General features: G+C 43.4%; 1 pseudogene; it reads right to left on the reverse strand.

Annotated features, from left to right (window-relative positions):
- Nucleotides 1–7,089: 7,089 nt before the first annotated feature.
- LOC135898247 (uncharacterized) lies at nucleotides 7,090–8,127 on the reverse strand (annotated as a pseudogene).
- Nucleotides 8,128–8,360: the final 233 nt, after the last annotated feature.

Here is an 8,360-nt window from a genome sequence, read left to right on the forward strand (position 1 = left end):
ACAACCACATATGCAAACTGAGTGCATAGTTATCAATAATTTGCTATCACTACCAATGCTTCGCTTTTTGTGCGAAACTGTGAATTTTTTATTCTCCTATTTCTCCACAGACTGTAAAATGCAGAACAAGGTCCGGGAGTCGTAGACTGAAATAGGACTTCCTCTGCATAGCAAATGATACAGTATTTAACGTAACTATTAGCAGAAATTAGAGAATGACGAGTTAGTACATATAGAAACATGTACAGAAGTTGACAATACAGAATAGTGAACCTAAACGTAAAAACAAGAAGGGAGTACAAAGAAATAAAACCTTGTGTAACTAATACACACAAGCAGGAGCTTAAATACATTAATGCAAATTCACAAAAACACAGCTTAAACGCATCTTGAAATTGAAATTATACTTACTACAAAAGAAATGTGATAAAACAAATTATTATGCAAAATAGAAGTGAGGCGTGCAGACAGGACACAAGAGTAGAGAAGAGGACTACTCTTGTGTCCTGTCTGCACGCCTCACTTCTATTTTGCATAATGAATCCTTACCAACTAGCTCAGCTATGTGTCGTTCTAAACAAATTATCATTTTTATTTGGATGCACATAAGCAAGAATGGTTTAGTTTATTTGTTAAATTTTAGTAATACATAGCGGGTAGTTGCTTCGTCGTACCGCACACTTGGTACAAAAAATTTCGGCAGACGGGGGAGGGTGGCACGTGCCCTATGTGCCCCCCTCCCCCTCCCTGGCTACGCCCCTGCAAGCGACTGATCTAAGTTTTGTGACATCTCTGTCACTGTGTTTGTAAAAATTGACAACTATGCAAGCAGTTCGTCACAACACAACAGTTGCTGTTCCCTTTGAAGCGTCCCCTTTGGAACGGGGTGGTGGGTGGCGCCACCAAGCTCTTGCTATTATACTGCCTAATGTCCTACCTAGATTTACAAAAAAAAAAAAAGAAACGCGAGGAATTCCCAGAACCAAATTTTCTGATCCCCTATTGCGAACTTTGCTTTTGTACGTCTCTGTGTTTTGTTGTTCCCCTACTTTTCTTCCACCAATCTTCCAATCGCCTCTTACTAATCTCTATTCTGGACATGTTTACTTTCCCCCTGCTCTCACTGAACCCCAAGGGCTTCAAGAAGGCCAGTGGCGCCTAAAATCGACTGCTGGGCAGATATCTTCACATTCAAATAAAACATGCTCCATCGTTTTCCTAGCTTTGCCACAGCAAGCACATGCTTCTTTCCTTTAGTATCTAGCTTTATAAGTGTGTGTTCTAAGGCATCCTGATCTTGCTTCGAAAAGTAAGGAGCTTCCCTTTGAGTTATCATAAACTGTTTCTTTCCTGATTTCATTTTTTCCTCTTAAGTAGTTACTCATAGCAGGTTTCCTTTTCATTGCCGCCACCCATGAGATTATCTCAGCCTCTCTGATTTTCCACTTGACGTTCTTTGTTGCCATGTTACTTACTATACCGATCATGTACTTGCTGGTAAGCTTCCTAGTTCTTTTCCTCCACTGTGAATCATTGTTTTTTCTGTACAAAAACCTGAACACTCTCCCAGCCCATTTACTTTCTTCCATATTCCTCAGTCGTTCTTCATAATCAATTTTACTGTGAGTTTCCGTCACTTCAAAACTAGTCCAGCCCATATCACCATGCACAACTTCATTTGTAGTCTTCCTGTGAGCGCCCAGTGCGAAGGGTCCCACTGACCTTTGGTTGCCATCAAGTCCTGATTGTACCCCTGATTTCAAGCAAACAACCGCATTTCCAAATGTAAGTCCTGGAATCATTACACCTTTCCACATACCCCGAAGCACCTCGTACCTATTATATCCCCATAGCTCTCCGTGTTTCATTATGGCCATATTTCTCTTCCCCTTTACTGTTATTGTTTTTTCCTGTGTTTCCATATATCTATTGCCTTCGTTTATCCGTATACCAAGGTATCTATATTGTCGCTGGTCACAAAGCACAGGGGCTTTATTGCGGCAAGTAGCAGTATCGCGTTGTACTTGAAAAAGACGTGCACGATGCCAGCCAGCACAAAATAACGTGTTTGTATTTTCTTTATCGTGCTCGTACTCTTGCATGGCCTTGTCTCTGTTTTTGTCGTCGCCAGTGTGTAGTTGGCACAAATAGTGACGTGGCATTACCCTCCCTCCAGAGCGAGCATCGTCTTAATGCTCATCAAATGGTAGTCGTTAGACTCTATAAACTGCTTGTCGGTGTCCACATCATTCAGAAAGATACGGCTTCATGCGCACCACGTGCACTACCGCAGTCAGCTGTTGACGGCACTTGGAGCAGCATGAACCGTCGCCTACAACCTCGTAGTTCACGTCGCAGAACCTTGTATGGTCCGAAGTATTGGCGTAGAAGTTTCTCCGAGAGACCTCGGTGTCATACCGGATACCAAACCCAGACCCTTTCCCTGGGTGTATAAGCGACGAATGGCTGGCAAAGATTGTATCGCCGGGCATCATGTTCTCGCTGTGTAGTTATTCTGACGTGCGCGAGCTGTTGTGCTTCCTCGGCGCACTCAGTGAATTCTGCAGCGCCTGTGTCTGAATCATTGCAGTCACGAGGCAGCAGCAAAAATATAACGAAATCACTAATGATAGGAGCTACGCATGAGCCAATGGATACCCCCGAATTTGTATATACAGACCCCCTTTCCCTGAAACAAAGGTAGATTTCAAGTAATATTTTTTATTTCAAGTTATATTTTTTACCAGTGACATTCATGCCAAAGGTGTTGATGAAATTTTAACATTATTCAGGCAGCACGGCATGGGCCTTGATTTTACTTTCAAAGTTCCTAAGGACCATCCACTGCAGTTTCTTGACCTGGGAATAATTTTTGGTAAAAATCATGTGTGCTGGAAATATGGTCCCAAATCGGTTAAGCCCATTTTGAACTATAAATCTGGTCATTCTATAGTAGTGAAGCGGGCTATAGCGAAGACTATCCTAAATGCTGCATTAAAAAAGTCGTGTTTTCATATGACGAAGGCTGCTTTTTCTGATCAGGTAAATCGTTTACTGGACACTGGTTACCCCAAAGCGATCATTTCATCTGTGAGTGAAAGTATGGTTTGCGGCGTCAAGAGCATAAATGACCAAGGTATTCAAACTAAATTAGAAGAAAAAAGAAAAAAACGCAGTTGTACCGTATGTACACAAGCTAGCGCATGGGCTTAAGAACGTTGGTTCAAGATACAACAATGATGTTCATTTTTCTGCGAAACATAAGATAGGTCGCATATGCCCGTTACTTGATAATTTGCTGAAGGAAAAGCAAATGAAGGGAAAATGCACTGTCAAACATGTGAACAGGTACATCACTTGTGCTGAGCAGGTTGTGCATGCCATTCCATTATCTTGTGGTCGAGAGTATGTGGGACAAACGAAGCGATGTGTGAATGTTCGACTTCGGGAGCATGAGTTATCTCTTCAAGGGGTTGCGCCACTTCATCTCCCGGAGCATTGCAAGTTGTGCGGTTGTCGCCCTGAATTAAAAAAAAAACTAGTGTCATTTTTAAACACGTAAGCCAATTGACAAAAGAAATCGCCGAAGCTCAGCATACTATAAAGATTAAGCACAAAGCATGGTTCAGTGAACCTTCTATCACTCTTCATGACAAGGAACTGCATTACCTATGTCAATTTTGATTATGCGTCGGTTTGTCACAGTTGCCTCGATGCATCTCTGTATCTTGTGCATGTCATGGTTATCAAATGGCACCTATATATATGCTAGACATATCTTCAATAAAATATCAGTTGAGAGTCGGCGCCGCATCGTCGTTTTATACTTCCTGTTGTCCGTGTCTTGGGTGCGCTGTTACAAGCCTTACCATGAATCCCAACCAACTGGCCCAACTTGCCGTTCTGGTGTAAGCCCATTCGTTTGTGGGTGATAGGCTGTCGTCTTACTATGCGCTGTGCCACTAAGCGTGACCACAATGCACAACAGCTCAGCTGTGAATGCAGTTCCTTTGTCGGTTATGACACCCGCCGGAGCACCGTGTCTCAGGACAATGTTCTCAATAAAGAATCGAGCCGCTTCAGCTGCAGTGCCGCTCAGAATCGCCTTGGTTTCTGTGTATCGGGTGAGATAGTCCGTCGCAACTATGACCCATCTGTTGTCACTGTCAGATATTGGAGTTCCTTACTGCCTCTAAACCCCTCTACCCTTACTGCCTCTACCCTTACTGCCTCTAAATTTACCTGTTTTTTCTTGACCGATTTTACTCTTTCTCTGTTCAAATTGAGGTGAACCCTAGACCTCACTAACCTATGTATGATCACTGTGCTTTACCCTACCTATAACTTCTACATCTTGCACTATGCTGGCATCAGCAGAAAGTATGACGTCGATTTCATTCCTTGTTTGACCATTACGGCTTTTCCAGGTCCAGTTTCTGTTGCTACGTTTCCTGAAAAAGGTGTTCATTATTCTCAGGTTATTGCTTCCTCAGCTTATTGCTGCGAATTCTACCAGCATCTCTCCTCTAGCGTTTCTAGAATCGATGCCGTAGCTGCCAATTGCCTGTTCACCCACCTGCTTTTCCCCACTTTTGCATTGAAGTCACCCATTACTACTGTATGCTGAGTTTGCACTTTTCTCATCGCTAATTCAACATCTTCATAAAACTGATCTACTTCCTCATCGTCGTGACTGGATGTTGGAGCGTAGGCTTGTACTACCTTTAATCTATACCTCTTATTAAGTTTGATTACGACTACCGCTACCCTCTCGTTAATGCTGTAGAATTCATCAATGTTGCCCGCTATGTTCTTATGGATTAGGAATCCTACCCCGTATTGCTTCTTATCAGGGAGACCTCTATAGCAGAGGACATGGCCATTATTCAGCGATGTGTAAGCCTCACCAGTTCTTCTAATCTCACTAAGGCCGATAACATCCCAAACAATGTCTGATAGTTCCTCAAGGAGTCCTGCTAAGGTAGCCTCACTTGAGAGGGTTAGGCTGCTAAACGTTGCAATGGTCAGTTTCCATTGGCGGCCTGTCCGGATCCAGAGATTCTTAGCACCCTCTGCTGCGTTACAGGTCTGACCACTGCCTTGGTCAGGCGCTCCGCAGCTGCTGGGGACTGAGGGCCATTGGTTGGACTGAGGGCCATTGGTTAATTGAAGATATCATCAGGGAAGTTGTGGCCGAATACTGCACCAGGGAGGCCAATTCCTGTTCTGGTGAGGGAGTGTCTTTGTTCAGCTTAGCGGGCCTTCCTAATTTAGTTGTACGTGGATTAGTATAGCCCCACTCACTCTCAGCATCTTTCGCTGGTGTCAGGCATCACTCCAAGCCTGCAGATGTAGTGCAATGGAACTGTTTGTTTTAGGGTGCTTAAACAGCATGGTAAATATATATTGCTACTCTTCATAAAATTGATGTCTGTCTAACTACAATGCATGTCAACAGCTTATAAGTATTATTAAGATCACAAATGAGAACATTTGTGTGCTCATTTATACACTAGGAGAGATCACACTGCTGGTTTCACAAGCAAATGCATGAAAGACATGAAGCTATTAGATATGATGCATTCTTTTTCTGCATGAATGTGATGCACCGCTTCACTATTGCAAAAATAAATTTCCTCAGGTAAATCAAACTGAACAGCAAGAACATTTGCAACCAACAGGCACGAAATATGGGTGAATTATTATGCGTGCAACTGATAAATACATTAAATTCAGTACTTCAGCTTCAGTTTATCAAAGGGGTATTCGGTTTTGTGGACAAAACAAGTTGCCGGTGGACTCGAAAAAAATATATATATATTGATAAGGCTACTCAGTCACCCACGGCTACGGCTACAACGAGATGCAAAATATGACACGCATTCCGATATCACTTTCTCTTTTGTGAATGTGCATATATTGATGGCCTCGCAATTGAAAGCCTATTTTGGAAACAGCAACAGAGGGTCCTGACTGCCCATGTGTAATGCAGCATCTAGTTCGTTAACTTGTCTCCGCTTGTAAGTTAACGAGATGAATATATTACATAGCGATTGAAGCAGCGATGTTAAACGACTCACCGGTATTGCCGTCCCCAGTTGCAGCAGGATCCGGCTCCCATTTCGATGTAGACATATTCCACATGGCTCACTACTGAAACTTATCTTTCGGGCTTCCACCCCAAGTTAAATAAAGCGAGGTATCGAAGTGCAATAAACTTGTATTAGCACAAAATAAGCAACCGATGTACGAACCAAAGACTCCGTACCTGCCGTGCAAGCGAACATACCGGTCAAAACTTTAAATCCATGCCAGAGGTCACGTGGGAGGTCGATGATGGACAGCTACGGACAGTGCTCTGTCCTGTGCTCTTTACTCGCTCGTCCTAAAGCCCCTTAAACTTCGTAAAGTAGTGCTACGCTTTGAAGAATGCCGCCTCCTCCTCGCACGCTCTGGTCGAGGCCAACGCCGCGTCGCTATTGGCCTAATAGTATCACGTTGGCTATTGCACCTTGCTTCATCGCCATTTTTGCTCGAGAAGCGTCTACGGAGTGGCAAGGAGCGCATGTTGCCGCCATTGCTACGCTCGAGCAGTGTAGGTGGCGCTGCGATCGAGGAGGGAGCATGAGAGGAGGAACTGGGAGGAGTGAAGGTGGAGAAGGAGAGTGTTGCTACTTTACGAAGCTTAAAGGGCTTTAGCTCGTCCTGTGTTACGCTGCTCCTGTTTTTATTCTAAAGATGAACCAACCAGCCCCATTGAACACATTGCTAACGCTATTTTGCATATATAATAGCAAAAAACGACAAAGTTGGTAATAAAGAGTACAATGTAAAATTAGGAATAATAATTTTGTACTCTTTGTCATGTAATAAAAACGCTTCGTTTATTGTTGAAGAAAGTCTGTAGGTTAAAATTGCGCTTACGGCACCTCTAGCAGGAGATGATGCGCTTACGGGGAAACCTTTTCAATTGGTGTACTATGGATGGATGGATAGATGGAGGCTCAACCCTTTGAATCGGGCGGCGGTGGCGCGTGCTGCCTAGCCTTGAATGATACTATATGCATGCATATCTATGTATTTACGCCTTTACTTTTGCGTTGATATTATCCACCAATGAGATAGCCTCCGTTTAGTTATTTCTACCTGTTCAAAGTCGATTTTACCTTCACTGTCCTTAAAACCCAAAGCTTTGAATAGTTCACCGTTACATTCAACTGCAGGGTGAAATCGTTTACTAGAAAGTATCAAGTGTTCAGCAGTTTCCTCCTTCTCTCCACACTCCCCACACTACAAGTCTACCTCTTGGTATCTGCCTTGGTACGTTTTAGTCCGCAGTACACCTGTCCTGGCCTCAAACAACAATGAACTTCCCTTAGAGTTATTGTAAATATTTTCTTTGGCTAGTTCTTGCTTAAATGCCCTGCATGTCTCTAATGCTGATTTGGTTTGCATCTCCGTTTTCCACATACCCCTCTCTGTCTCCTTAACCTTTTTTTTGACAGATGATTCCTTACCTGTCCCCCCACTGCTGCACAAGTATTTGCTTGACAATTTTCTAGTTTGCTTCCTCCACATTGTGTCAACATTCCTCGTGTATAAGTAACTGAAAACCTTCCTAGCCCACCGCATTTCCCCCATTTTTCTCAATTGCTCGTCAGATGCTATCTTGCTACTAGCCTTTCTGCCCTCAAAAGAAGACCATCCCACAACCCCCTGCACCCCAAGATTTGGTGTCTTGCCATGTGCTCCCAGAGTGAGCCTACCCACACCACGTCGCCTAGTTTCCAACTGTGCCCGGGTCTCTGCTCTCATACATAAAACTGCATTGGCAAAAGTCAGGCCCGGAACCATTACCCCCTTCCATATCCCTCGTACTACCTCGTACTTATTGTAATTCCACAGTGCCCTACTCTTGATAATTGCTGCACTTCTGTTACCTTTAGTCGTTACATATTTTTCGTACTCTGTCAGATACTCAATTCTACTATTTATCCACACCCCAAGATACTTGTACTTATCGACTATTTCAAGCGGGGCCTCCTGTATCCTATGCTCACCGCAAATGTTATCATTAAAAATCATGACTGCTGATTTTTCTTTGCTAAATTTCAAGCCTAATCTGTCTCCTTCTGTACCACTTATGTCCATCAATCCCTGCAGATCTTCTGTATTTTCAGCCATTAATACTATATCATCTGCATACATAAGTCCTGGCAATGACTGTTCAATCAATTTTCCTTGTTTGAAAAATTATAGGTTGAAGCAGAGTCCGCTTTGCTGTATTTTGGCCTCTAATCCTTGTAGGTACAGCATAAACGACAGAGGTGACAGTTGACACCCCTGCCTAAGCCCTCGCC

This window comes from Dermacentor albipictus, chromosome 8 (assembly GCF_038994185.2).
Source record: "Dermacentor albipictus isolate Rhodes 1998 colony chromosome 8, USDA_Dalb.pri_finalv2, whole genome shotgun sequence".
In the NCBI taxonomy this organism is placed as follows: Eukaryota; Metazoa; Arthropoda; class Arachnida; order Ixodida; family Ixodidae; genus Dermacentor; species Dermacentor albipictus.